General features: G+C 42.0%; 1 long non-coding RNA gene across 1 annotated transcript; it reads left to right on the forward strand.

Annotated features, from left to right (window-relative positions):
- The first annotated feature begins 288 nt into the window (after positions 1 to 288).
- LOC308077045 lies at positions 289 to 1,657 on the forward strand. Its single transcript, XR_013932346.1, has 3 exons — positions 289 to 351; positions 1,029 to 1,100; positions 1,594 to 1,657. It is a non-coding gene; the product is annotated as an uncharacterized lncRNA (long non-coding RNA).
- Positions 1,658 to 8,324: the final 6,667 nt, after the last annotated feature.

Genomic DNA, 8,324 nt, shown 5'->3' on the forward strand with positions numbered 1-8,324 from the left:
TACTGTAAGTGATATCTTACAGTCAGCTCTTTGACGGAATCCGTATTCATGAATGTTGATTCTCTTCTGTGTTACCTCCAGGGTGAACCCGGACATCCAGGTTTCGCAGGAACTATGGGCCTGCCAGGAGATGACAAAATTGGGGACACGGTCAGTCTAATGTCTCCTCTAGACATTTCCTTCTCATCAAATTCAAATGCACACATAAGTGGAAAAAAATTTAGTACTTTTTCCACCACTGGGAGCCACAATGATTGATTGACATTGATTGTTATCTCACAGGGAAAGCAGGGGCCGGCGGGACCACCGGGCCACCCAGGACCCAACGGGAAAGACGGACCTGGACCCAAGGTCTGTAAAACAAAAATTAATCAAGTTAAAGGTTCGATGACATTCATTTTCACATTTTTTATTTTTTATGTTTTTTTTGGGGTTTTATGACCTCAATTACACCCAAAAAATCTGAACTTTGAACATTCAGTGGATTTTCTGTGGTCTGGGGTTTTCTGAATAATTAGGCTGAAAAGTAATCTGAGCTTGGCCCTTCGACAGTGAGGTCACAGTCGATTAATCCCGCCCACTCTCCTCCTCGCCCCTCCCCTTCCCTATCCTTTCCTTTGGGGGGGGGGGGGGGGCGGAGCAGAGGCGATGATTGACAGGCAAAATCCCTCACCAGCGACACCCGCAGGCAAAGATTTCTTTTTTCATTGCAGTTGAAAAGGCTTTAGAAATGTGAGACAAAAACACCTACAGTGAATCACTGGAGTGGAACTTTCAGTTAAAACTTTTTGTACACGTTTGAAGGACCAGGACAAAGACTCTGAATGTGGTGTAAACATGAATGTCATGATACCTTTAATGTGAATATGATCAACATAAAAGGCTGCATGATGTTGGATGGAGTAAAGAAAATGATGTTTCCTGTCTAAATATTGGCCAGCAATGATAAATACTGTACTGTGCATGATGTCGACGTTTTTCTTTTTCTTCATCATTTTGATGCATCATCGAGTACTCTCTATTTCCAGGGAGCCGACGGTTATCAAGGAGAACAAGGACCTAAAGGGGAGGACGGTGACCCTGGTGCATCTGGCCCGAAGGTACAGTAGGGCTGCTAACATAACAATCCAATTAACACAGTCTACTCTATACAGTATGGGTCTTCAACAGGGGGTCCAGGACCCCTAGGGGGTCCTCAGAGTTATTACAGGGGGGTCGCCAAATCTTTGTGTGATATGATTTTTTTTTTACATTAACCACTTGAACCCTAGCATCCCTTTTCTGAGGAGAACTTAAGCCAAAAATAGCAGATCTACAAGCTCACGCGCTGCGAGGCGTTGTGAGCCTGTCGCTCGGCTATTTTTGGCAAAGAGTTATCGGTGTGGAGGGAAAAAAAGAGCTGCAAAAGTTTATCTGAAACACAATTTTATACAATATAGAGGGGGTCCCTGCTTCATCTCTCTCTCAGCTAGGGGGTCCTTGGCCTGAAAACGTTGAAGACCCCTGCTATATAGTATGGAGATATAGGAGAGCTATGTTATTCATTTAATGTTCCAACATTTCTTAACACTCTACTATGTTGTACATTGTCAGGGTGAGGCTGGGGCAGATGGTGTGGACGGTCACCCAGGCTACAAAGGAGAAGACGGGAATCCGGGACAGAAGGTACAGTACAGGACGACACCCCATCTATCAGCTTAGAGTAGAGCGAAAGTCAAGCTACGGCTAGAGTTGTCGTTGGACACAGTGGAAAGGGTTAAAGATGCTTCTCTTCCTTCCGCAGGGTGAGATTGGCCTGAAGGGCTCACGAGGTCCCGAGGGACAACCTGGCAAAGGCACTCAAGGAGATAAGGTGTGTTTGACATTCACACACCCATCTTGTGCACTGTCAGTGTGGAGATCACTTGCTAATATAAAACAATATGTGCTCTAATCCCTGCCAGGGTGACCCGGGTCTTATGGGCGGCCGTGGCTTACCTGGACCTCGCGGACCCGGCGGACCCCCGGGAGAAATGGTGAGGAGAGAAACCTGCATTTGGATCAAGGCTAGAATGTTTTCGACTTTGATGGGATTGACTTTGAAGTGTGCAAGTCATCATAATACTCTTCGTTGTTCACACGCTCCCGTCTTAGTTCTTATGTTGTACTGACCTCTATGTTCATTGATTCTACAGTAAAAGTATCATGCAAATTGCACGGTAGTGACGGTACAGTACGTCAGATTAGTTAAAGATTGCAAAATATTTTCATTAGTAGCTCTATATTGTACAATCCTGAGTGTTTGTTTAATTCCAAGAGTGTACCATTTGGCATGGCAGTGCATGATGAGTAGCAGAGCCTGCCTAAAGGTCAGAAGTCTAATATCTCCTTTGGCCAAGAGGGAAGATCCCCCCCCCCCCTTGGATGAGCGGTAGATGCTTGGTTTAGATAAAAAAAAATCGAAATTGATTCGGATAAAACTAATGTTTCTTGCCAACTATTGTCTTCCAGGGAAAGCCTGGTACAGAGGGCCGGACAGGCAAAACCGGGCCGCGTGGACCAGCCACAACAGGATCTGAGGTAAAAAAATACAAAATACAAAATCAGTCATCACCGTCTGTCTACACAGGTCTTGTCAGGTGGACAACTATAGCCTACAGTCTGAAATACTTTAACCCATTCAATCCGGGAACGCATCTGTGTCATTTTAGATTTCCTTTGGCTATTCAAAAATAGCAGATATACAAGCTCATTGTGCCGCGCTATGAGCTTGTAGATCTGCTATTCTTTTTAAATCTTGAAAATTTGGGCAAATCTTTGAATATATATTTTAAAGCGAACATTTGTAACTCAAATCTTTGCTCAAAATATTTGACAAATGTTTGCTTTAAAAATATATATATTCAAAGATTTGCAAAAAAAAATCATGATTTTTCTAAAATAGCAGATCTGCAAGACATCTAAAAATGACAGAGATGCGTCCCCGCCGCCCGGTCTCAATGGGTTAAGAGGGAGTGTGATGCTATGCTTCATTGATGTGAATTCTTTATGATCTTCTTTCATTATTTTAGGGTCCACTAGGTCCTGCCGGTCCACCTGGGCCTCCTGGCCGTTCAGTCAAAGGGGAGCCTGGAGATAAGGTTAGCATTGCTATTTTGGAAAGACTATGTAATGATCGCGTAATTTGCGTTTTGGTTTGGCGTGTTTGTTTGTGAACATTTTGAAGCATATAAACTGGTACACAGCTAAATCTTTGTTAATTTAACTTGCATAGTGTAAAGATCTAACTCAATTAACACTCCAGATTTTACGTTTGCTTAACAATGAATGCTGTTTTACCAGGGTGAGCGTGGTCATCCTGGCTCACCAGGTCCAATTGGTCCACCGGGTCGAGGCCAGACTGGCGATGTGGTTCGTATAAACAATTGTCAATAAATGACCTATTTGATCTCAAAGTAAAGTTGGGCAAATCAATGGTACTGTAGGTTGACTTTTCATGCACCTTTTTAGGGTGATGCTGGCTTGAAAGGCTCAAAAGGTGAACCGGGCCCTGAAGGCAAAGGATTCCTCGGCCCCAAGGTTAGTATGTATACATTATATTAGGAGTGCAACAGTTAATCGAACTAATCGATTTAATCAATTATACAAAAAATAATCGATTGTCGATAAGTTTATAAAATAAGTGAAAAAAACTTGTCCATCTGCTATTGTCACTATTTTATAAATCGTTACTGTCCGGCAGAAACCAGCTAACTCCATTTTTCCGCTTTGGCATTTTTTCCCCCCATAAATCAGTGCTATTAATAGGAAAAAAATAGGAAAAAATGTCATTTTGGGGGTGAACTACCCCTATAAGTGCTTAATCGATTATTTGATTAATAAAAAAGTAATGGATAGAATAATCGAGAGTTGCAGCCCTACAGTATATACATGCATGATTGCATATTATGCAGTATGTATGCTTACAGTATATCTCTTCCAGGGAGAAAGTGGCTACAGAGGATATCCAGGAGAAGTTGGCCCACCTGGGAGCGGGGAACAAGGACCACCAGTAAGAAAAACACATTACCATGTGACATGATCCGTGTTAAGTTAGCCGACTTTACTGATATCAACCAATAGCAGCAATCTGATCACTATTCATGATTTGCTTTCAGGGCGAGGATGGAAGCCAAGGTCCAGTCGGACCCCCAGGACCCCTAGGCTTGGGAATTGTGGGTCCAAATGTAAGTAAACTGGTGCACGTTTATTTCACATGTACATGCATAATATTGCAGTCAGTTTTTTCCTGACCACAGGAAAAAACTATCCTGGAACGCCAGCAGTATGACAAGGAGGCACTGAACGCCTAATCTGTGTTGCGCTTCACATCTGGCGTTTTTATGTGGTTAAAATATGTTCCACTCTGGGCGTGTGGAAGTGTTTTTAGGAGAAAGCCTTGTGAAAAAAAGAAAAGAAAAAAAGAATGAAATAAAAACACATTGATGGACACACAGCCTTAGATTTGTAATGAATTGTGTGAGTGATACAATAAAAAGCATGTTGTGTTAATGATCTATACTGCTGGGTTCATGAAAAAACAACCCAACCTAAATTGTAATTTCAGGGTGAACCAGGGCATAAAGGTGTGACTGGACCCATGGGGCCCCCGGGACATCCAGGTATAGGTGATAAGGTAAGGGAGCTAAATATTATCTTTGGTCTAGTTTTTAACTGCCATCTTATGACCTTGACTGACTGTAGACTTCCCGTCCTCTCATTACAGGGCGTCCGTGGCTTACCAGGCGTGAAGGGCCCAAGGGGCGACGTGGGAGGCATTGGCTATGACGGACCACCTGGCGGACCTGTACGTAGATTAGACCTGCTCTTCATTTTATTAACATGTCATTACTATGGTTGGGATCCCTTAGGATTTTAACGATTCCGGTTCTTTGACAATTCCCTCTTAACGGTCCGATTCCAGAACGTTTCCCTTTCCAAATGGACCCTTATAGATCTGTAACTCTTGAGTTATGGTGGTCCTTGAAATGAAAACGTTTGAGAACCACTGGTATAGTAATTGTGTAGCAGACGTGAAGGCCACATACCGGCTCTGACAGTGTGATGAAACCGGTTCCGTAAACGGTTCCAACTGTGATTCCGGTTCCGATTCCGGTTCCTGAATGTCGGATCCGGTTCCTCCGGTTCTGGATCCCAACCCTAGTCATTACAGATTAGAAGTACATCATTTAACTCTTTTGTCAGACAGTTTTACAGTAAACCTAGAACAAACTAGAACTACAACGAAGAGAGAGAGAGAATCCATTCTGAATAACAAAAAACAGTGATCTGACTTCACTTCTTTCTCTTTTTCAATCCCAGGGCACACCAGGACAAAAAGGACCCCCGGGCCTCACAGTAAGTTCAAACTGACCTAATGTAGGACCTCACGCATTCTACTCTATAGGCATGTATTGGTATTGATATAACCCTCACTTTGCTCATGTTTCTAGAGAGAAATCGTCATCAAGACGATCAGAGAAATATGTGGTAAGATTTTATGAATGCTGCAACGCATGGCAGAAAAATTAAGTCTGTGAAAGTTTGGTTCATGGTTAAAAAAAAACTTGCTTGCTGTTTTCAGGATGTGGCATCACGTGCGAGGACAAGCCGATGGAGCTTGTGTTCATCGTCGACGGCTCATGTTCCATTGGCATGGGACACTTCGAGATGGTCCAGGAGTTTATCAGAGATTTAGTGGAGCGCTTCACGATTGGACCCAGTAAAACCAGGATAGGACTGGTTCTCTACAGCCATAATGCCAACGTGGAGTTCAACTTGGATCACTACATGACCAAAGAAAGGATCAAAAATCACATCATGAATATGCCATATATTGCTGAGGGCACCCACACTGGCACAGCTATCCGTCTGGCCACTCGGGAAGTTTTCTCCAACGCTCGGAAAGGAGTCAGGAAAGTAGCCATCGTCATCACAGATGGACAGACGGATCCGAACGAGTCTGTTAGGCTTGAAGATGCTGTGCGGGAGGCTCATCATGACCACAACATTGACATGCACGCCGTGGGAATTCACCCACGTGACTCTATCATTGACAGGTTCCTGAACGAGCTCAATCTCATTGCCTCTCACCCAGACAAAGAGCATGTACACCATATTGAAGACTTCAATCTTTTATCAGGTGATTATGTTCTGTAAAGTTTAATGGGAAAACAATTCTGTTGCAGTGGCTACGTAAGATAAAAATTACAACACGTCTTACATGAATTTAAAGAATTGCCTGTAATATATATTAAAAAAATGTTTTATCGTTTTTTTCAGCACTGGAGTCCAAACTCCTCAGTCAAGTGTGCGTGGAGACCTCAACGTCATTTACCACTACTCACGTTGAAAGTAGTGTTAAATTCGTTCCTGTGCCTTTAGGTGAGCAGCATCTTGATTCAAGTAACTAATTAACCACTCTAAACCCTATGATCTTAGGCAAACGGACCTGAGTTACAACTCTATTTGGACTGCTTTTTTCCATCTACAATCTCAACGAGCTGTAGGCTTGTAGATCGCTGGAGAGGCACTGTGAAGCCTTGAATTTATGAGATTGTTTTGTTTTTGTCACATTCCTAAGTCAATAATTTGATGACCGGCGGGACTCCTGAGTCTCCTATTGACTCAGGGAGTCTCATAAAAATTATAATTATAAAGTAGGGCTTAAATGGTTAACACTTTGAAACCTTGAAGCAACATATGTTAAATGCTAGCTAAAACCATTGAGAATAAGAATAATATAAAGGTTGAATTCATGTTTCTTACATTATTTCTCCATCAGTGTCAACTCGTGCTCAAACTCCTGATCCCCGCTGTAACCTGCCTATGAAGAGAGGTGGTTGTCATGATAACAAGCGCTCCTGGTTCTATCACAATGAGGCCAAAACTTGTATGTACTTCTGGTATGGAGGCTGCGGCGGAAACGACAATCGCTTTGAGACGGAAGAGGAATGCAGAAATATATGTGTTCTATCCAAAACAGGTAAAAGAAAAAACGTATTTTTTTTTCTTTCCCCCCCCCCCATTTAAAAAAAATTGAAAGTATACAATAGGACTTACGTGGCTAAAGTATTTTTGTTTTTGTTCCTCAGATTGGTAAACTAGAAGAAGTCATATGAAGAGGCCCCAGAAAGCAGCCCATATGGAATGGATTCTGTGAACCCTCTAATTCACTAGTGTACTATCACTTTCACCTGTGTTTGTCAAACCACGACCTCTGCTGGTTTCATTATGCAAGTGAATATCGGTCCATTATAGTTACATTTGCACACGCTCAAATGGACAAAGTAAGGATGAGGATGAGGATTTTACTGTGTAGCAGTGCTAATGGGGAACTGTCTGAATTCATAAGAAGCTGCTAGCATATCACTGTTTATTAGTAACTACTGCTAAGATAGTAGAACCACAAAGTCTAATAGGTATGTTACTTCACACATGTAAGGTGTAAATATTGTCTGTGAAACTTTTAGTCAAGAGTTTGGCTATATCCTCAAATTAAGTGTATTTTTCAGTAAAAAGCATTATCATTTCAGGTTCACAGATAGATTATTCTTATACCTCCCTCTGACCAATATGATTGTCTCTTTTAAGATCTTTTTCATATGATGAAATATTGCCTGAAAGTTGTAATAGCTTTTTTTGAAAATAAAATTAATTCCTATGAGAGAAATGTATTACTTGTCTTATTTAATAAGGTGTTCGTGAATAAGGTCATCAAGCCACTCTTAAAAAAAATCGAGTAATAATAATCTACAGATTCTACACACATCACTAATTACAGGCCCATATCAAACTTCCCTTTTCTAAGTCAGATTTTGACTACACCATAACATCCACTTAAACACAGACAGTGGCAGGATTTCAGTCTTAGTAGCCTACTACTTGCCTTCGACACAATCGACCACAACTAGACCATCTGAAAAACATTGGACTGTCAGAAGAATCCAGGAGATTGGTTGGGGGCGTGGCTAATGGGGGGTCTGGGGGTTTGATTGATTGATTGAATACTTTATTTAGAAAGACATGGTAAAAGTACATGGAAGTACAATTCACAATACAAGGTCCTCTAAACTGGATCGCTCATAAAAGCACTTGGCTTATTGAAGTTTCGAGGCCTATCAGGCTCGAAGCCTCTTTGAAACTCTAGGAATTCTTCCGCCGTTTTTTCAGTTCTGGCCTAACCGTGCATACGCTTTTTACGAAACTCGGCAATATGGTAGAGGGCTATGCCAAACGGCGAAGACCCGAAACTCAAAACCATTGGCCAAAGGGTGGCGCTGTAGCAATCAATTGAAAAATGCCAA

This window comes from Gymnoscopelus braueri, assembly GCF_963280865.1.
Source record: "Gymnoscopelus braueri genome assembly, chromosome: 21".
In the NCBI taxonomy this organism is placed as follows: Eukaryota; Metazoa; Chordata; class Actinopteri; order Myctophiformes; family Myctophidae; genus Gymnoscopelus; species Gymnoscopelus braueri.